General features: G+C 36.8%; 1 long non-coding RNA gene across 1 annotated transcript; it reads right to left on the bottom strand.

The window, feature by feature from the left end:
- Nucleotides 1-246: 246 nt before the first annotated feature.
- Nucleotides 247-22,856, bottom strand: LOC106887523. Its single transcript, XR_001411914.1, has 7 exons — nt 22,504-22,856; nt 21,550-21,693; nt 12,445-12,593; nt 8,862-9,039; nt 7,658-7,710; nt 4,948-5,095; nt 247-361 (listed from the first exon to the last, which is right to left on the bottom strand). It is a non-coding gene; the product is annotated as an uncharacterized LOC106887523 (long non-coding RNA).
- Between the last annotated feature and the right edge of the window lie 435 nt (nt 22,857-23,291).

The following is a 23,291-nucleotide window of genomic DNA, read 5'->3' as shown; positions in this document are numbered from 1 at the left end:
TCTTAAAGTGTGGATGTGCTAGTTGTCCTATAACACTGGGACAAAAGAACTAAGACAACACCAAGAGCTTTAGTGTATTTTGGGCAGCACTGAGCTTTAAGTGGAAGCTGGTATGGCATGATTAGCCTCCCTTCCATCTGATATTGGAAGGAGAAAATGTAGAGACTGGAAGGTCATAAAGATTTCACTTTTTGCAAAACATGTCTAATATCAAGATGTGCAAAAGATGAAAATGTGGGTCCTCACCTTCACCTTCTCTCCTTTTGATGATTTGGGCTTTTTTCATTCTGTTGAACTTCAGATATCCAAAGATTTTCCTTAATCAGAAGAAGGGCTTATAAATTGTATTCCAGTGTTCCAACTACAAAGTAGGTTTGTCATTTTAGAAGATGCTTACACAAAAGTGTGTTTGCTGTCATCTCAACTCTGTTCACCATGCCCCTACTATTAAAACCCTTTTTCATATATGTCTGTTTTACTGATGCATTTATTGTTTTCCATATGCATAGATCTGCAGAGCAGATACTGTTTTCATTTTGTGTCTTCTTCAGTGTTACAACACTTTTTATCCATTTGCAAATATTGTCATTAAGGATTAATTCTATGCCATTGAAAACTAAGCAACCTGGTGAAATAATTTGAAGAAACTCTTCAGTGCAAAGTTATTGACTATAGACTATCCAGATGGCAGTCTGTTTATATGCTTAAAACCAGGAACTAATTCTTGCTGTTACTGTTTTCCAATGTGAAAACAGATGCTATTCATACTCATACAAACACAAAATGCTTGGCAAAGCCCAATTATTTCATTAATAGCGCTATCAGCAGTGAATTTTCATTGTTATTTGTTGAATACATGAATGTACCTCTCTTTTTACCTTTATAGCCTGTCAATTTTTCACAAAAGCTTCTTTTTATAAATTTCTTATTTCTTCCTCTTCTGTAAATATTTTTTTATAACTAAACATATTGTGTATGGTTAATCAAAATATATATTGATTGGAGTGGGTAAAATCTAGTGCATTTATATAACAAACACGTATTTATGGGGTGTACGGTTTTGCATTATCTGTATGAAAGTGCCTGACCTGGCATCAACACTGTGCACATCCATTCCCTCAGCATACCTAATCTCTGACTCAGCTTGATACAATTTCTCTTAGTTGCTGGTACCATACGAAAGAATTGCTTCTTGCAAGTCAGTTTAACAGCTATTAGGTAAACTAAACTCTCTCTATTTTTGTGTTTCAGACAAAACTAATTACAGGATTTCATCACTTGTTACAGGTTAACTTGTTTTATTTCCTTAAATCATTCAACAATTTCCTTGTGAGCAGATTGTAAATAATCATGACAACCATTACAGAAACACCTTCCTTTAATATTTGACATAAATAGGATACTTAAACAGTTCCTGCTGCAGGTAAGTGATGCTTTATATAAACACACACAGACAAAGCTACCACTCTGTTTTTTGCTTTCTGATGCACAAGGATATCTGGTACATTTTCCTGTCTGGTAGTTTATTTAGTGCCAGGATTCCTCTCTCTGGGCCCTGTCTGCAAATCTTTTCTTAAGGAAGATTCGCTCCTCATCTGTGGTTCTGGAGTGCTATGAAAATCTCATATGCCTTTTGGTCAGATGAAGTATGTTGCAGTTGACTTCAGTTAAGTAAAACTTCCATCTGATTTCAGGCATATACGTAGCTTCTTAGGGACCTACAGAACACCCCTTTTACCCTTTATTAGCAAGATAACTAAGAACATGGTGAATCAATCTGAGTCGGTTATATCATATCAGAGATATGAAGAAGGTTAAGCTTTTTTTTTTCTTCTTGTTTTTTTCTTTTCTGAGGTGACTCCATGTGCAGATTGTTGGAGTTATTAAAAAAAAAAATTAAAAAAAATAAAATTCAGAGGTATGTGAAGTTAAGGATCTTATCGTTCAAGCACAGAGGACCAGAAATAGAACTAGAGAGGGAAAAAGCTTGCAATGAAATAAAGAGCAAGAGAAAGGACATTTGGCAATAAAAGAAGAAATAGGAGATTATATTTTAAAATATAAATATATTCACATTTAATGATCAAGGCCATATTGCCCCAAAATCGAATTGTATCAAAAATAGGACAGGTGTTCTTATATTTTAAATTATGTACGTATATGAAGAAGTTAAAAGATAAGGTCTAACTGTACATTATTATTCTTCTAAATTGGACTTTTTTTTACATACATTTCCTTGTATGTAGCGTCTACTGTGCAACTAAGACAAAATACAAATTACATGGCAAATTACAAACAAGGAAATTTTTCCATGCATACTTAATGAATTTAAACGAATAATATGACTCATTAGTGCCAACTATTATTTCATAAATTTGAAATAGCTCTTTGAAGTTTTTCTAAAGACTGTAAAGAGCAATAATGGTCCAAAAGTGATAGCCAATATATAACAAGGAAACAGATTAACCATTTGTGATTAGACAAGAGGACTGAATATCTTTGAAAATCACAGAATTGCAGAATCACAGAATCACCATGGTTGGAAGGGACCTCTGAGATCATCGAGTCCAACTTTACCAAAAAAAACAAAAACAAAAAAACAACAAACACACCAACAACAAAACAAAAAACACAACACCCCACCTCATCACACCCACCCACAAAGCAATAATCTTGGGCACTAGAGCATGCCCTGAAGAGTCATGTCTACACGTTCCTTAAATACCTCCAGGGATGGTGACTTCACCACCTCCCTGGGCAGACTGTACCAGTGACTGACCACCCTCTTAGTAAAGTAATTCTTCCTAATATCTAATCTAAGCTTTCCCTGACGCAACTTCAGACCATTCCCTCTGGTCCTGTCATTATTCACTTGGGAGAAGAGGCCAACACCCACTTCTCTACAACCTCCTTTCAGGTAGTCGTGGAGGGTAATTAGGTTTCCCCTCAGCCTCCAGCCTCCTCATCTCCAAACTAAACATGCCCCATTCCCTCAATCTCTCCTCGTATGATTTGTTCTCTAGACCCCTCGCCAGCTTGGTGGCTCTCCTCTGGACACCCTCCAGCACTTCAATGTCCTTCCTGTAGTGAGGGGCTCAGAACTGAACACAGTACTCAAGGTGAGGCCTCACCAGTGTCAAGTACAGAGGCACGGTGACTTCCCTACTCCTGCTGGCCACACTATTCCTGATACAGGCCAGGATGCCATTAGCCTTCTTGGCCACCTGGGCACACTGCTGGCTCATGTTAAGCCACCAACACGGCTGTCCACCAGCACTCCTAGGTCTTTTTCTGCCGGGCAGCTCTCCAGCCACTCTTCCCCAAGCCTGTAACATTGCCTGGGGTTGTTGTGACCGAAATGCAGGACCCGGCACCTGGCCTTATTGAACCTCATCCCATTGGCCTTCGCCCATTGATCCAGTCTGTCCAGACCCTCTGTAGAGCCTTCTGACCCTCAAGCAGATCAACACTCCCACCTAGTTTGGTGCCATCTGCGAACTTACTGAGGGTGCACTCAATCCCCTTATCTAGATCATCAATGAAGATATTAAACAAGACTGGACCCAAAACTGAGCCCTGAGGGACACCACAGGTGACTGGTTGCCAACTGGATTTTGCCCCAGTTGTTCACTTTCACATTCTATAATGGAGAAATGTTTAAGTTCTGCAATGTTTCAGCCAGGTTTGGAGCAGTGCCACCATAAAAAGCCATAAATTAAACTATTTTACAGCAAGGAATCATCCTCTTCTGAAGATCATAGCCCTACTTCATATCCAATCCTATCTCTGACACAAGGACAATTTTTTTCCTTTCTGTAGTTTTTATTTATTCATCTCTTTGAGAGGTCATAGTTTCAAGGCTTCACTATTTCTGAAATTATAGGAGGAGAATGTAAATAAACCTCTTGTGAATTTAAGTTCCCTTGCTCTGGTACATAAATTTTAGTGGTCAAGAAAATGTGACAAATAAGAGTAGCTAAACCCAAGTGTTTTACATGATTGTCCTTTACAGTTCAACCAAAATGCTTCAGTGCTAGCCAATAATACTCTTTTCTCTAATGTAATAATGAATGTATCACTCCCTGTGGAGCTACTCATACAGTACGTTGTTCTTTTCTAAGAACAAAAGGAAGTTGCTTAGAAACCTTTAATCTTACTTCATGAGATAACAAACTACGTATTGAGTCCTGATGATCTTCAGAAGTGAAAGCTAATGTATTGAGGCAATACAGCATTCCAATATGCAGAGTACCAGTTTATGATAATTACTTTTACATCTGCATTTAGAGTACCACATGTCATTACTGAAGTGTGTACTTTTCTCTCAGCAATGGCATGCAATTTCCATTAGTGGTCTTGGCAGTCATGCACATGCATTACAAGACCTCTAAGTAATCTGTAGCCCCTTGTAATTAAATGCAAAAAGAATTACAGCCAGTAGAACACAGTGAATAATTCACAACCAATAACTTCCTGATGAATTCAAAGTACTTTTATGTACCAAAACACAACCAGGTATTCTATCTTTTCTTATGTATTAAGTTACTCATTTATTATTTTCTTCATTTGCAGTCCTTTTTCAACTTTTTTGCAAAATATTTCCAAGTTGTTATTAGAACAATATGGATAGTTTACATAATTTCTCACTAAAATTTTGTATTAGAGATTTGAAGAAAGATAGTGAAACTTTGAAATTTGAAGCTTTTCTCTATGCAAAGCCACCTGTTTGAAATATTCTTTCTGCAATTAAAGATGAAATCACTTCATTCAAAACTTTCATATCTTAAAACAGTTTTCACTAGAACTACTCGAAACACATATCTTCCATCCAGCAGGAAAGTCTCATAGTTCGAAATTCAAATGGTATACAAATGGAAGTAGCCTCCTATGTCTTAGAATCACTTCTTTCATATTGAGGGTTATCATGTTACCTCTTTAATACCTTACCTGGTACCTTCTTGAACACATGTTACTTTCCTCACTACAATTTTCTCACAAATATTTTTCCACAGGCTCAGTACGCAAGCACGTTTGCTCTTCTGTCAATTGAGTCTTTTACTCAAATAGCTCTTCTCTTTCTTAGATGATCATACACCTGAGGCATTTGGAGAAAGAGGTCATTTTTCTTTCAGAATTTATTTTTTTAGGTTTAAATAAAGAAAAAACCCAAACCCTACCTGTCTCATTTAATTTAGAAGATTCATATTTTATCTAACTGGCTATTTCCCTATGTGTGTTATATCCTTTTTCTATATGTCTTTTATTCTGCATTCATTTTTTGCTTCTCTCAAATATGAGAGATTGGAATTTCCCATTGTATTACAAATGACATTTTATGTATGTCCAAAACAACAATAAACTGTCAACTATAAAACACCATGGAAGAAAATACTTCATAAAATTCATTTTGGAGTAGTTACAACAGTACATCACAATAACTCCTCTACAGAAGCAGACCATGGTACTGAATTCTGTCAAGAAATTTCATTAGCAGAAAGGAACAGGGGATGGTAAGAACCTGAATAACAGTTCCAGCCAAATGCTGCAATGGCGTAGGGAATCTCAGAGACAAAAAAATTCTTAGTCCTTCAGGAGACTACAAAGCAATTTACAGAGTAGAAAAATCCAATTACCCCCATTTAAAACAGGTGTGGTGAAGTGAAATGACTTAACAGAGATAAAAGGAGGTCCAGGAACCCATATTTTTCAGTCCAGGATTGTGTTTTATGCACAGTACATTTAATCTGGATTTTCCAAAGAGAAAATTTCAATCAATGGTTTTCACAGAAAATTTTTATTTTTATTTTACTTTCTAGAATGACATTACCACTAATAAATACAATTTGAAGTGTATTAAATAAAAATTAAATTACATGTATATTTAGAATTCTGTAATATTCATGTGCCACAAGATTATTAGAATAATTTCTGAAAATCAACCAAATCCCCCTCTTTTTGTTACAGGTTGTTGTAATATTACTATCCATATTTATTAAGATCAGTAATAACTAAACTGACATTAGCAGACATATTATTGACTGCTATTAATACATTTACTTGTTCCAACTCCATTATCCCTGTTGTAGAAACAATGGCTCAAAATAATGAAAATGAGGGTTAGAAAAACAACGAAAGCTTTCTGAGTTCTTTTTACTTTTGTTTTAATAGAAATTACATCTGCCTACATGCCTACAGAATGCATTGGTTTTTTGGTTTTTTTTTTTTAATATGAAGCTGTTCATTCCAGGAAATGTTTGGCTTAAAAAGACTCTGACTGGAATCTTTTCTAGAAAGGATCTCTTTATTTGTCTAATCAAAATCAAATAGGAATTTTAAATTTATTTCATCTTGTATAGTTTTTAATGTAAAATCATCAAAACATTCTTTTCACCGTCACTGTTTTGTAAGAATCACTTGTTTAATATTTGCTGAATTTTTCTTTTATTATTCACAAGTCCTCCCATTGAAAATGTATTTATTATGTGGTTCAAAAAAAAATAATAATTTGGGACTTTTTGTGAACATTTTCATCCAAACATTTACTAACTAAAATGTTACACAACTGATCATTTAAGTTACTTGATATTGCTTCTGTTGTGTGGTAAATAAAAGTGAAATTATGTAAGCCATGATACAGGAATGCATCAATAATGTGTCTTATGTTCATGGTATTTCATAAACAACTTTGCTTTTATAAGATCAAAAAATCACAAACAATAAAGTGAAGGAGTTCTTTTCCATCAGCTGAGACATTTTTAATATGTCTGGTGTAACTGTCAAATTAAACAGAACTCACAGATTAGGTGTATGATTACACACTAACTGAAGGAAACAGAAGACATGTTTATCCTTAAGTATGAGTAATTCCTTTTAAAATCTTATTTTAGTTCAAGTGAAAAGAAATCAAAAGTGCTTTGATAGAGCAAGATTTTCTCCTATACCCATGATGCAAACTCTCGATCCAGCATTTAAAGTTACACAGAGAGGCTATTATTTTCAAGGTCTTTCTTGTTTCATTTTCCCCTTTTCCCTTTTTCTTTTGTTCATTCAGTATGTCTGAAACCAGCCTTGGGAGTCTTTCTAATTTATAATTAATTTCTATTATTAGCAAGTCATTTCAACTTGTCTGGAAATTGGAATTTGATTCTACATTCTCTGAACCCAACTCCTGGGGTAAGGACTCCCTTTCTCATGTCCCCCAAACATCACAGGCAAGGTAGCATCAAAAGAACCATTATTTCCCTCATTTCCCTCATTTTAGGAGTCCATTTCCCTCATTTTAGGAGGCCACAGACAGGGAGATAAAGAAGGTGGGAGTCAGGAAGGAAGGCAGGAATTCTACAGAGGCAAGGATTGTTCTGCTTTAAGACACAGATATAAAGCATTAAGATTAAATTCTAGGAAAGTCTACTGTTTGTTGCAATGACAAAAGAGTAAATTTATTTTAAACCTTTTCCACAAAGATCCTTTGTGAAATACCTTTTGAATTATCCTATTCCTTAGTCCCTCTACCTATCTTTAATTTTATGTACCATTTGTACATACACAAATGCATAATTAAAGATCAAATGTAGTTGTACACAATTATGTACAAGACTATTTTATTTACACATATTAAACTATATAATCAATGCTTAAAAGAAACATGTTGACATACCTATAAAAACATCCAGAACTCCCAGTGTGTCTTCTACTCACTTATATTCTTTGCTGCAGAAAATGATGAAGCATGCAAGTTAGGTATTATTAATGCACACCACAGTATTCCAGGCCATTTCAACCGCTGAGTATATCTAAATAAACTGAATTATTTCTTGACTTCAATTGCTCTCCGAGCAGAGATGAAGATGTTATGTAAATTCTATATGCAACGAATAACGAAATGTACATGTATATTGTACACATTCTACCTCTTATGTATAATATTTCCCAGGCCAACGACACAACAAACATGGTCCTATTCATTTTAAGGCACCAAAATATTGACGTATCTATTCTGTAAAACCAAAACACCCCACGTACATGGCTAATGCATATCGTTAATTGCTCTGATAAACTATAAAAAAAAAAATAAAAGGATTAGACTACTTTGCTTCTTTTGACACAAGTGTAAGTAATTACACATTGCTTTTGGACCTCTACAGGGGTCAAATTTCCCCACTGGTTGTGCACTGCATTATTATTTAGAAAAAAATGTCTTCAATGTTATTGTAAAGTTTACAAAATAAATTTAAAATAAGCAAACTATTTTCCTGCTTTGAATACCTGTAACAAACTGTTTTCAATAAACTTAGTAAATGATACATGGAAATTTCATCACCTTCATTAAACTTGTTGGTGAAATAGTAGTGAAAAAGCAATTATTTTGAAGAATTCATAAAAAAATAAATCTATAATAAATTATTATCTTTGGGGAAAAAAAAAAAGATGTCATGATTAATCAGTTATTTGATTACAAGACAGACTAATTATATTAATAAGATGTCTAGTGGAAACCCATTAGTAACTGGATAAATCTATTGCCATTGGGGAATTTATCAGTTGCAAGTACATAAATGTATATTGAATTCTCTTTATCTTTGGCAAGACGGTTTAAATAATTAGGATCGTGAAGATGAACATTTTAGATTTTCTAAATGACAAATTAGATGGCAAAAAGATTACCTGCAGCAAATAAAGATTGTAATAATATAAGAAATTGCAAGGCAAATTTTGCTAGTTCAGAAGGCAGACTGCATCCTCAGTAACCCATTCAAAAAAATAAGTGCATGCTGTCTAGATATACGTAGAGATAACTCTAACATTTGAACAGGTACATATTTGGAATTCTCTGACAAAAAATGTGGTTTTTGCTCTCTTACCTGGAATTACTATTTGCTTCCAAAAACAAACTTAACCAAAGTTAACAGAGTCTCATTGGCTTTGGATCAGGCTTCAGGGAGTGTTATTTTCTTGAATCTCAATGCAAAGCATACATCTTATGTACAAACCTTCACCTGCCCTCAAGGGTGGTACACTTCATTTCAGGCCTTGGTTTAACTGCAAAAAAATCATTTACTAAAATTGAAGTAAAGCTTGAGCCAACAATACATGTGGAAACAACAGTACGATGTATTGCACAGCACTTTCTCAAATTATTCTTTCTGGCATTGTCCATGGCTATCACCGTTTATGCATTATATCTTGTTTGATTTGACTTTTTTTTTTTTGGTAATACCTAGCTGTGCCACTAATAGGGAAATACCGCACAAGACTTTGGGAATCACTAAAATATAAATAACAATTTTCTCAGAGAGGGCATATAGTAATTCTGTAAACTTGTCCGGATGAAAAAAATATTTGCTTTGGATTGCTGCTTGAAGACTGACAATGGTGAATCCTTCTCTGCAAGCTGACAAAGTTTGGATTAGAAATAATGTTTCCCTAAACCTTTTTTCCAGCTCTATTCAAACATGGAAGTGTGAAAGTACGGAGAGGATTGTCCTAAAATAGTTTCAAATCTCTGTTACTCAGCACTATTCCCACTACTACAGTGCAAATAAGTGTGATAGCATTAGTGTAATAATTTACTCTATTGGGACATCCCAAATCTTTACAAAAGCATTATCTGCTTTGGAAGCATGTGATGGCAATGTTTTTAAAGATGAGGTTAGAACTGATCATGTAAAAGGCCCAAAGGAATTTTAAGATCAACCATAGACTGTGTTGTCATGGTTTAACCCCAGTCGGTAGATAGGACCATGCAGGTGCTTGCTCATTACCCCTGGTTGGTACTGGAGAGAGAAGAGGAAAAGTAAAAGTGGGGAAACTTGTGGATTGATATAAAGGCAGTCTAATAAGTAAAGCAAAAGCAGTACATGCAAGCAAAGCAAAACAAGAAATTAATTCACCGCTTCCCATCGGCAGGCAAGTGTTCAGCCATCTCCATGAAAGCAGCACTCCATCATACGTAGTGATTACTCAGGAGGACAAACGCCATCATTCTGAATGTCCCCCCTCTTCCTTCTTTTTCCCCCAGCTTTATATACTGAGCATGACATCATACAACATGCAAAATCCCTTTGGTCAGTTGGGATCAGCTGTCACGACTGTGTTTCCTCCCAGCTTCTTGTGCACCCCCAGCCTGCTCACTGACGGGGCAGCGAGAGGAGCAGAAAAGGCTTTGACTGCTTAGCAGCAACTAAAAACACCAGTGCACTGTCACACGATTCCAATCCCAAATCAGAAACATAGCACCACACCGCCTGCTAGCAAAAAAGTTAACTCCATCCCAGCTGAAAACACAAGTATCTAAATAAAATTTCTATATGCTACAGTGCAGAATCCCATTTAACAGCATGCTGATTCCCTTGCAATTCTAACATTATGCATTTTCAGGTGTCACAGTGAAATGTAATGCACGCATCATGAAATTTTCAAAAGTGCCTCTGGTTTAGGAGACAGTAAAAACTTACCTTCCTATGTTCCTAAATTCCAGATTCATTGAGATCTATGCTTATCAATGTTTAGTAAAAGACAGAATTAAGAGTTAAATGTGTATTATTGCTATGTATTTGGGCTGAAATAAGTTAACCTAGAAAAATCTGTTCATGGAAATATTTATCATATTATTTCTTCTTCCTATTCTGAGTAAGTTAAAGTATATCTGATTCTTGTGTTCTTATGAATTCTCATTGTGCAAACAGGAACTTTATTTCAGCTGGCAATCTGGAAAACCTGATTTTAATATGAGTATTCACACTGTCTGATACAAAGTGTTTGATAGCCATACCATTTAAATATTTATGTGGACTGTTAAATAGTGCATGGAAAAAAGTGAAAATACGTCTAATGTTATTTGCTTTTCACACTACAAAATATTTGACACTACTCTTTTCCATTCCAATAAAAAATTGGTTATGGAAACACAGTGGCATTTGATAGGGTGCATGAAGAACCAGAACCTGGTTAGATATTTATTGTAGTTTTCTTACCCTAGTATTTATGCCAGAAGAAAAATAGATTTCATAGTACAATCATTTCAATTTGCTCAAATACAGTAGACTTACATAAGATACATTCTTAGGTATCATTATTCTCCCTAGATATCAGTTTATTTTTTGCTTCACTTCACAGAAATCAATGTCGCTAATTTTACAGAGTAATTCACCCACATGTGTTCTTTGTCAGATAAGGTTAGTTTGTAGCTGGAGATTAAGCTAAATTTATAAAATATGTTCAATTCATGGCCACTGAAGTATTTGTGAAAAGAGTTGTATTGTCATATGCATATTAAAAAAATGTACTTTAAGTGCCACATTGATAAGTTTCTGATTACAAGAATCAAGCTATTTTGGAGGCCTGTGAAAACAGTCAATAGATTTGCTTAGAACAGAAAAGTTAGTAAATCTAAGTCATTCTGATCATCCTTAAATCTAACAAGCTTTGAGTTTTTTAGCTAGTAATGTTTGTTATCAGGCCTGCCAAACACTGCAGCTTTTAAAAGCCTGTAGAAAATACGAAAGGAATAAATAAGAACTCTGCATAAAAGCAGGAAAATTTTCAAAAAGGTACACTTTGCAGAGTTTTTGCATGCAACTTCCCTGCTGTTCTTACTAGCATTCCTGTGCATAAATCCCCATTCCCTGCCTGTGAGTACTGCTATAGAGACAATTCATCCAAAGCCAGTGTGGATTCTTCTGAAAAGTGACTCTCTTCTACAGCCTCAAGCTGCAGACACTGTGAAAGTATCAGCATGCAAGTCTTTGTTTCCTTTTCTCTGAAATAAAGAAATGTCACTGAAACCCAGAAATAATACTGTCACATGAGATCACTGCCCAACTTTAAAGCCATGAATTCTGCTCTCTAAATCTGAACATCAATTTGACCAACAACTCCAGGATATTTTTATTTCACACCCATGTGGTACTTTTCAGGACGTCAATGAGCCTTCCTGAGCTGATTAATATTTTAGTGTTGAGAGTGAATTTATTTTCCTGGACTTAACAACTCCAGCTGCCTGCCACTGGCAATAGATATGGATGACCGTCATTCAACTAATTAACCAAATGCAGACTTGTTTCTATGTCATTAATGAATCTTGCATTCTAAGATGAAAGTAAAATTAATCTTCTTGGATTAACTGATTTTACTAAGGAGTCTAACTAGCAGGTGGAGATATGCTGTAGGTTGCATCATGATTTACTGCAAAATCTCAAAGAACTCTAGGAAACATCTAGACTTATTCATGATGTACAAAAGATGTTCAGATGATAATTAAAAATCCTTTGCATCATAGTGAAGTATGAACAGAGCCATAGCTGAGCAGGAAGGACAGAATACTGACAGGTTTTTTGTGTATTCTTTCCTAAGATCCCAGGTTAGCAGGACCCTTCAAGTACATGCTTAACTCCGTATGCATGACTAAATAGCAGAGATTTCTGTGGACTTGAGAGACTTACTTACCTACTTTTCCAAAAGGAAGGGGCTTAAGCTAATGCTTAAAAGTTGAACTCATCTTGAAGTGCTTTGGTTAATACAAGCCCGGGCCAGGATTTTACAGAGAAGTTAACCATCATGTTGATGCTCTTTGTTCAGTCTTCAAAACTCTTGTCCTGTAGATTTGAGTAACAAAATAATGCAATCCCTTGTTTCTGTATTCATTTTCTGTATACTAATACAGGCAGTCAGCAAGTGGTGTTTATATATGGATGTAAACAGTTACAGTGAGATGGTAGCTAGAAAATTTGTGTGTGTAGCACATATGTATACCTTGCACATGCCTTTATTGATTGACAAATTCTTTCTCTCTAACCTTCTGGGAAAAGCAGTAAGGAAACAATAGAATTAATAATAGCTAAAATTAATGCAATAAAGTGATTGCCTTTGAGATATGAATTAGTCCAGGGATGCATTTTTTCATGTTAATAAATTGACCAGTGCTCTTTGGCATCAATGTTTAATTAAAATGCCACATGGAAAAGAAAAACCCAAGGTAAAATATTCAAACTTCACTGGTCATTCTTATGTATTAGTTAATTTCCAGTGTAAAAGAGAACATACTTCAGACTTCAGAGTCCATCAGGGCTATATAGATCTTATCAGCTTTCTAGAAATTGAGAGGAGGTCCTGCTAGCAGTAGTGATTTGATAGGTAGACAATTAAAACAGAGCTGATTGCAGCTGAAATAAGAAATCAGCAGAAAAATGGGCTTACGCGCGTGGACAGAATGTTAAAAAAATAACAGTTCCTCCGTAAAAGGCACTGCATTTGGTCAGTTTCTAGGGTCTGCCCTTGTCTTTTTAAATTAAATGAAAAAGTCTAGTACAGCTTGAGATCACTAAGTAGATCTGAAAGAACTTCATACAATTTGATTTTTTTTTTTCTTTACAAAAATAAATTCCTTTAAGAATAAATGCATAATACCTCTTTCTCTTCCATTATGCAATTTGACTGGATTTAACAAGCCAATTGGCCTCCAGCCACCAACACCTCTAAGTTTTTATATTGCAAAATAACACATGCTTTTTCATATCCAATTCATTAAATAATCACCTCGTAGTATAGTTTCTGATTATATTTTCCTTAAGTCAGTGCTGTGATACTGCAAAGAAATGCCTCCTATTTGTTTTGTGGAAACCAGCTGCCTTCACAAGAGGAGAAATCTATGATATATCTTGCTGCAGTCACAATTTAAATAGTACTACAGGTTTATTGTACAACTTTAGAAACCAGATCATTTTTCAAGGCATATCCCAATTCAAGTAAAATCTGTGGACACACAGGATAAAGAAATGGCTCTTCAAGAATCAGAAAAAAAAACCCCTTAATAGGGGTTCTTAATAGAGCTTCTTCAGCTCCAGAGAATATTCTTAATATTGGCCACATCACTGGTGAGTTATGAGCCTTTTATACACATGGGGGGAAAAGAGGGAGATAATGGGTACAGTAATCCTCCTAATAATACCAGAAGCTGAATTTCAACTATCAAGCCTCTCTTCAAAGTTAAAAGTTAGCTTCCAAAGCTTTTTAAGAGGCTGCTGCCCTTTTCAAACCACATTTCAGGTGCATCATTCTTGCTGATTTATACATACTAAATGCTATGTGCCCTATTCCTTCTGCGTAAAGCTGGAGAAGGCTGTGTAATTTCATTCTGCACCCTGGCAACCTCATTCAGCTCAGGCTGGTCGAAAAGTCTTAAGGCTAATTACGAGAACATTGGTTATGGACTGAGCTGAGAATAGAGAGGACCTATAGCTATTGCCTGACACAGACACACAAGATACTGGCAGACCACTTCTTCCTCTATAAAAAGTTGAGACTCCCTCCCCTTCATTCAGAACCATTGAGATAACGCAGCAGCAAGAAGGCACGGCAAGAGGAATAATGGCAAAATCCAGGGCAGCGGTTCAGACAGTTTGAAGTATCACAAGTAGAAGCACCTTTCTTGGGTTTCTTTTTTTTTAAAAGAATGGAATAAAACTGCTTGGGGGTTAGATGACTCTGAATTATACACTGAACATATTACATAGAAGTAATTGACACTTTACAGAAATATGCATAAAGGCATGTATATTAAATATACATGCACACCACAATACAAGCTATGGCTAATAGAAACAAGAAACTGCTTGTATCACAACAAGAACCTCTGGAAAAAGGGACTAATAAAATAGTTGACTTCAGTGGACAATACTATAGCTATATATCTGTTACCAGTTTGTAAAGAGTGAGATTGTTGGGCAATATGTACTATGCTTAAACCCTGTTCTTCGTACTATTTGCACAGTTGAAACTGTTACCAGAGTGTTGTGAGGGATTCAGGTTAAATTTCAAATTGAAGATCAAATTGAAAGCAAATAACCCCTTTCCTTTCTGGTCACAGCTGAAATACAGCAATGTGACAATACCAAGAATCTTGCTTCTGTGACATTATTGAAAAAAAATGTAGATTAAATTGTCAAAAGACTGCACATCCAGTTCACCAATGTATGTAATTAGAAATGAAACCAACACCTGTTTTAAGTTTATAAGGCAGAGATGTGTGACTCTTTTTTCCTGACTGATCTGACTTGCAGTCTCAGGCTTTTTAAGACTTTTTCATACAGCTGTTCTGAAAAAAATCCCTGCTAAAGCTACAAAACATAATGTATTCCCACCATTTTCGGAATTGTGACTTCCAGTCATGGTATCACAGAAGAATTAATAAGGAGCAGAATACCAGAACGTTGTACCTACAGCTGGCCTTTTTACTCAGGAAGGGTACGATTCCTTGATTTATATGACGTAACTTTTTAACTCTAACTCTCAATTTATAGTTGGCTCTGCTGGTCTAGAAGACAGACTGGTTGGAGGTGTGAAGCCAGGTGCTATTGCCAGTTCTGCGACCAGTCTGCTGTATGATCCTGGACAAGTCTTTAAATTGCTCTGCATCTTTGTTTCCTCTTTAACCTTCTGATTCCCTCAGGTTTCTTTATCATGACTTCTTGCCTGTTTTTGATCTGATAAGAACAGGCAGTGCCTACCCAAAGGAATAGCTGTGGGGTTTTGTTGCCAGTTCTGCGACCAGTCTGCTGTATGATCCTGGACAAGTCTTTAAATTGCTCTGCATCTTTGTTTCCTCTTTAACCTTCTGATTCCCTCAGGTTTCTTTATCATGACTTCTTGCCTGTTTTTGATCTGATAAGAACAGGCAGTGCCTACCCAAAGGAATAGCTGTGGGGTTTTGTTTTTTTAGTTGTGGGTTTTTTTTTTTTTCTGTTTCTTTGTTTGGTAGGCTGGCTGTGTTTTTGATTTTGTTCTTAAATTTAATGTAAGAACTTGTTGGTTTGATATTATACTGCCTGCAAACATTTTGATGACTAGAAGGAGGCTGGGCACTTGGAAGCAACTGCAACCATTATTTGCAGTGTTCTAACCTTTTGATTTTTATATGAAACTGAAGAAATGATAGCAGTGACTAATACATGGCATTAACAGTGCTGCCTAAAGAAAATGTTACTGGTTGTATGGATGAAAGAGGAATCTGCAAACACTTGATAGACTTTGAATCTTTGCTCTGCATGACTGAGCAGAGAATGCCTTGTTCCTGTAGGTATTTTTGAGCAAAGATGTTCAGCCGCAGAGCCAGCAGCTTCCCAGTTCAGAACATTGTACTTACAGACAGTAATGAAAACCATAATGGAAGTTAGGCTCATGGGGAAAGGACCCTTTGGAAACAAAGGAAAAATAAGATAAGGAGGCAACCACAAAATGGGAATTTCCTGGTAATAATTTCTGTCTATTCAGTGTGAAGTCCCTACATGACACTAGCAGGGAGATGGTTTGGATGAAATAGGAATGAAATGCTTTACACTCTCCAATCAGCTGCCAGCCTCCTTTCATCTGCAAGCAGGCAGACTTGGCAAATACCAATATTTAAGTGCTCAAAGACTAGTGCTGAGAATTTTTGCATAAAATAAATCATCCAATGTCAACTCTAATTATAATCTCTAGTAATTTCTAGAAGGACTAGCAGTTATACTTTTTTCAGCTTGATTTTAATTTGTGGACTTACATAAAATAAGACTGGAAGAGGAAGAAGGGACTATTTTGGCTGTTTTCTGGTATTAAGTTTTTAGCAAACAGCTTCCCCTTCGAAATCATCTGACTGCTACTTAAACATCTCTGGGAGTTCTGATAAAGTTGCTCTCAATTATCAATTTAAGCCATCCACACCTGTGGAATAATTCCTAAAATATAATTTTTATTAAAGGTATATAGCATTGTTCACACATTAAGGAAAAGGTGTGAAATTGAAGTGGTTCCAGAGTAAAACACAGCGGCGGCTGGTATGCAAGGAATCCGCTACCTCACTGACTCCCTGAACAATATTGCTTGCAAAAGCAGCACTGAGGATGGAGTGGAGTGAAGATTCCATGGCCAAACTCTGTGATTACACAGCAGATCTAGGAACAAGGTGGTCCTATGGAACTGATAAGCAGCATGCTTGCTACCCTGAGCCAACAGTCTGTCAAATTTTGATGAAAGGCTGTCCTTTGTGCAAACTTTGCTCATTATAATACCAAAACACACCTCCAGCCTGAAGGCTACCCGCCTACAAGGTGCGACCACTCCTCCTTGAGTCTGCACCCTGAATTTTTCCATAAACTATACCTTTATATGCTGGGCGAGAAAATTTTACACCAATCATAACAAAAGTATTTATGACTAAAGTCACTCAAACTCTACCTCGAAGGTAAAAAATAGTATAAACATAATGCAAAAAAGGGGGGATGCCAGGGAAGACCCCATCGTAAACAAGTCAGGGAAGATCCCATCACAGACTCCTGGGACCAGTCGAGGGGCTGAGCCTTTCTCCTCCCCCCCCCATAGGAGTGCCTGTGGGTAAGACTTAGACTATACCGAGTACTTCCTTGGGAAACTTAGAAATCTCTCTAGAGGGTTACCTGTTACATTTATAGCCAGGCTGCATTGTTTGTAACTTTATTGCGCACCTTGTACTATTAACAATATTTTTACTTGCATGTGCTTTGCAGACAGTGTTTATATCACCAGCAAACCATACGAACCTTCATATCTGTTGCTAAAATAAACTGCACTGCTTAAGTAGCTAGCCATTTTGGTTTCCCATTGAACGCAACCACACATTAAAGAGTGGCTGTGCCAGTTCATGAGCACGACTAGACTGAAGGTGCAGTCCACTGTTAGTGTAGCCAGAATCACAAGAGTTTAATATATTGAACGTGACCAGACTGATAGTGGTGAATTGGGCACCACTCAGAATTTAAACCTAGCCACACCTAGCTTCCCACCTCATAGACTGAAGGTGCAGTCCACTGTTAGTGTAGCCAGAATCACAAGAGTTTAATATATTGAACGTGACCAGACTGATAGTGGTGAATTGGGCACCACTCAGAATTTAAACCTAGCCACACCTAGCTTCCCACCTCAGTGAGGAGTGTTAGAACACAAGGGGGTTTATTTTCTGCTAAAACTATTTTGCCCTTTTGGCTCAACAGTACTCTAATTAAAAGCAATTAATTAGATACAGGAAAGAGAGGGAATGTTTTCAATGAATACACTCTTGCCCCATCAGAGAAGGGGTTGACACATTTCATCCCTGTACTGCACAGCACTAAGAATTTGGAGAAAGTACAGAATGATCCTAGACTGATATACATCCTTAGGAACTAAATAAAGTATTGGTAACATGGATTTCTCTACTTCAGTGGGCTTTGGGTCAGGACATAATCTTGCACAACATGAGCGATGAACTTTGGAGAAAAGGTTGCAACTGCTGACCTAAAGCACAAGAGGAGGAAAAAGTGAAAGATCCCCCCTCTCCAGGCAAGTCCTGTACAATTTTCTTTCATGTATAAATAATAGCCATACTGCATAAAAGGTGCAAGATAGATCATCTGTAATGGCTTAAAATAGCAGCCAAAAATAGAATCTTGGGGGTTTTTTTTAAGTCCTTTTAGCACATTCTAGGACAAAGCCCTTGTCGAGAGGAATAGTCATTTTTGGACGAGCCAGCACATTTGTTCCCATAACCTCAAATGGAAAATCCCAACCATCCGTGAAATCAAAGAGAAGACAGGTTCCTCCTACAAGACATTTGTAATTATACTGCTTGGAGTCAGTATTCTCTCTCTCTCTTTTATACACCCACTCCTCCTATTCTTTCTCATGATCTCTCACCAGATCTCATTAGAGGAGAAAGTCAGAAGGGGGAAAATAAACACCAGAAATGCAACACTTATCTCACTTAAGCTGACTTAAAATATGAGAAGTATTTTAGTTGCATAGACAAGAGAGTTCATTTTCAATTACTGAACAAGTAACAAAAAAACATTTCCAATAAAGTAAATATTAAAAAAACAATTACTATATATACCAATTAATACAGTAGCAGTCAGCAACTTTGTAACTTGAAACAATCCGTAGGTCCCATATTCTCTAGACAGTTATAGCATGTACATATTCTATTATAAGTTAAGTAGATTTCTTTTTTACTATAATTTCAGGTGAAACAAAAATGTGCAGGGCTCTGTGGTTGAAATATTATATTTACTGAATGCTGACAAAACTGCTAGTGCTGACCAAACTTTATACACCACAAGCCTTTACCCTTACAAATCAAATTAGTTGCAATACACATATGCAGACTGAAGGAACTTCCATGCTATGTTTCGTATCACCTGGGTAATTCAAGGGACCTGTACCTATGTCCAGCCAGTGCCACACGGAAGCAGTGGCTTCCCTGTATTCACTGATGACAAAGGAGGAAGGAGTGCATCGTGCTACTGTTTACCTCAGTTACAGGAAGAAAAACAAAAACAATCCGAGTAAATCTGGTTAAAATTCAGAAGTGAAAAACCCCCAAAAATTTTAAAAAGAGAAAAAATTACCTGTGTGTGTGCTGGTTGAGAAGGAAGTCATCAGCATGGAGAAGAGGAGGCATTGGGAGAACTCAGACTAGGGCAACGACATATGTAGATTATGGCTAGAAAAATAGCTATTACCTTGTGTTTGCCTTTCCTCATATGCGTGTATGGAATAATGCATAGCACCTTGTGAACGCCAGGATCCATGTGTTGGGACAGGCCTCTGAAAGACTATAAACTCTATTTCAAGTTTGCAATCCATTTTATGGCAAGGATAAGGGATCTGTTCTGTTAGCGGGATCTGAGTGCCCTTTCAGAAGATTTGGAGGGTGTGTATTGTATTTTTTATGTGGAAAGTTATGCAGCATTCTCCTCACTTTCTGTTATGAATCAGATTCCAGGACTTCCAGAAAGTAACCTAAATTAGTAACTCTGAGAAGAGGAAATGCAGGCTTAAGGTGATTGTCATCCTGTGAATTATGCATTAACATCTTCAGACAGTTCCCAACACAAGAAAACTTTTTTACCTCTTTACTTCCACAACCAACACAACAAAGCATGAAATAAAGCCTGTCAGGTACTTCAGAGAGAGCTCACACTTGGAAGTCATGGAATTGTCGGACTTGGAAGGGACCTCTAGAGATCATCTAGTCCAACTCCCCTGCTAAAGCAGGATTGCCCAGAGCACATTACTCCGGACTGCATCCAGGAAGGTCCTGAAAATCGTCAGAGAAGGGGACTGCACAACCTCCCTGAGCAGCCAGTTCCAGTGCTCTGTCACCCTCACTCTGAAGAAGTTTTTTATCTCCTTTATTTCCCTTTTTTTTTTCCCTTCACCTTCCCTCCTGCAATCCTCCCAGGTTCTTTTTTACCACAAGCACAGCTTTGTCAATCTGTTCGTACTAATCCCTGGATCAGTTCAATACAGCTATATCTAACAAGGTGTTTGCCTCTGTAGCGTTTGCAGATAATTCCCATTGGCTATGGACTGCCCCAGGAAAGACAGAGATCCTGTATTTCCCATCTTTCAGTAATCAACACTCTGAAAAGACAGAAAATACACCAGGAGACCAACCATCTGCTAAAGTTTTTGGCTTTTTGTCATTGAATATGTAAGATGAATAAACAAGCTTAACATGGAACTCAAATTGAAATGCTAACATCAAACACAGAAGAGGTGGTTATATGTCCAAGTGGACAAAACAGATACCAGAAGGTATGTACTGAGCCAATAGTAACTGCCCTGTCTAGCAAAGATAGGCATTGAAAACAAGGCAAACAATGCCAGCTCAGCTGGTTGGAAACTGTTTTCCTCTCAACAGATAAAATGGGGGCACAAAAATATTTTTCATGCTTTTATTACAGGAATATCAAAAAGTTCCAGGTGAGATAAGAACCTTATTATGTTTCCTTATACCTGTGTAGCCCAATTAGACAAGAAATGGACAATTATTCTCATTTTACAGATGAAAACCTAAAGTCCAGTGTCAGAATCACCTAATTTTTCTGAAAATCTGCTGCAGAGCTAAGGCAAAGAACTGGGATATCTTGAATCCCAAAACTTAATGCATTGTCATCTTTCTCTGTACTTACAGCAAAAGGAGTAGGCGATTCAATTTGATGTTTCATCCTTCTGTTTCTTCATACAATACAATTAATTCCCATGATGAATTTCTATGTTGATACTCCCACTCCAGGTTTGATACATCTTCAGCTTAATCATTTCTCCTCCCTGTGTGTTTTACTAGCTGAAAGTGTTTGTGAAATCTCATCTTACTGGCTTGTGTTAGATGAAACACATTCAGGAATCAAAGATCATCCCTATGTCTTTCTCTTGCCTTTGTGTGATCAATGAACTTCAGGATATGATTTTAAAAATTGATGCTGTGATTCATTTTCACAGCATGATGGAGAGGTAAGTTTTCTAAAGTGTTAAGTAACTCCTTAGTGAGACCCAGATACTTTAAATCTTTCACCATGTTATGAAAACGTATCCCTCTTTGACAGAAAGATTTGTTTAATACATAAGAAAGCTTACGGAATCCTGAAGATTTGAATTCTTATAGCTGTACATGTTATCAAGCATACTTTTTTGTGAGCCACAGATTTTTTCATTACCTTTCCATTACCTGTATGCACTGGTAGAAAAATCAAAGAATAAAGTTCAATGGGATCACAGTACCTGGATTTACTTCCTCTTTCCCAAAGGCAGAAGATTTCTACTTCTGGAGCTATTCATTCACTGCATCAGCTCTCTTTGTACATCCTCCAGGGACACTGGGATTACATCGCCTAGCATGAAGAAGGTCCACTTATGTCCGGTTTGCTTTGTAGAACATAGAAAGAATTAGCTTATTTAGGGAAAATCTGGAACAATTCCACTGAAATCAATGTGATTTCCTCTATTTTTTATTTTTCTTTGCAATATGAAAGAATATATCTCACTGAAGTAAATAATGGCATCCCTGCATTCTAAGTCTAAGAAGAGCTGAAATGCAAAATTTAAAGGTGAGACTTAATGTGTCCATGCCTAATGGTCTGTAATACAAATGAGAAACCCCAATAATGTTCTTCTGTGCCTGTTCTCATAGCCACTTATATCAATTTTTTACTGGCTTCTTTCATTTCTATCACTTCTTATTATGATTTTCTATCACTCTTTATTACAATTAAACACACTCAACAAGCGGCTGAGCTGAAACCTGAGAGGTAACAAAAAATTATTTGAAGCAGAACACTCTTTTGCTCCATGAACAACAGTCTTCTGATTTGCTACACTGGAATATGTTAGTGCATCCTAGGAACAGACCTGTCTCCCTTGTTGTTGTGGTTTAACCCCAGTTGGCAGCTAGGACCACAGAACCACTCATGCAGTTCTCCCCTTTCCCTCAGAAGGGTAGGGAGAAGAGGGAAGGCAAAGCAAGGCGAAAACCCCACCAGCTTGTGGGCTGAGATAAAAACAGTATAATAGAACAATAGCAGAAAAAGAAAAATAATAATAATAATAATAGTAAAAGAATATACAAGATATAGTAATACAATGCAAGTCATTCCCACCACCCAATGAATTCATTGCCCAGCCTGTATAGGCAGTGATCACCAATCCCCATCCCTGAGCCAATCCCTATTTACATACCAAGCATGACATCTATGTTACAAAATATTCCATTGGCCATTCCATTGTTCTATGTATGCTCCTCAGCTTCTACGGGAAGCTGAAAAACGTCCTTGAATATTATAAACATCAGCTAGGAAGAGCCAAAACAATATGCATTATTGAGATTCCTTTCATACCAAATCTGAAACACAGCACCCACTAGAAAGGAAATTATCGCAGCTGAAACCAGGACCCTTGATAACACTGCAGGGCAGGGAAGAAATGGCAAGACTGAGTTTTGCAGCCCTTATGTGGGACAGCACTTGTATAAGTAATTCCCTTTATTTCATTGTGCTGCTGTGCATAATCTGCCAGCCTCTTAAAAGGGGTAGGTTGGGTATTGGCATTAATCAGTTCAGCTGTATTGCCTTGCACCTAGACAGGAAAGCATATACCTTTTTGCCCAGATCTGAATTTTAAGAAGATTGTATAGCATTTATATCATAAGGTGTGTGCACAGGGGCACTTTCCTCCTCAGAATGCAAGTGTATGAGACTAGGATGGGATCTGGCTTTTAACCAGTTTCATCTGCAGAGAAATTACTGTTTCTTCTAACCCAGAAATCCCAGAAATAAAGATTGTAACATGAGCTACTACCAGTCCTAGGAATACTATCGAGATACATAATAGAGCATTCTTCCCACCCCACCTCCCCACCACCACCTCGCCCTTTGGAATCCATTTTCCTGCTAACATTTCTAAGTTGTTTTTCCCATGGTTGGCATTCTGGTATTTTGAAAATAAACATCTCGCATTCACATAGCAAA

The sequence above is a fragment of the Calidris pugnax genome, unplaced genomic scaffold, assembly GCF_001431845.1.
Source record: "Calidris pugnax isolate Ruff unplaced genomic scaffold, ASM143184v1 scaffold8, whole genome shotgun sequence".
In the NCBI taxonomy this organism is placed as follows: Eukaryota; Metazoa; Chordata; class Aves; order Charadriiformes; family Scolopacidae; genus Calidris; species Calidris pugnax.
The sequence above is the reverse complement of the archived record's forward strand: the minus strand, read 5'-3'. Positions and strand labels throughout refer to the sequence as shown.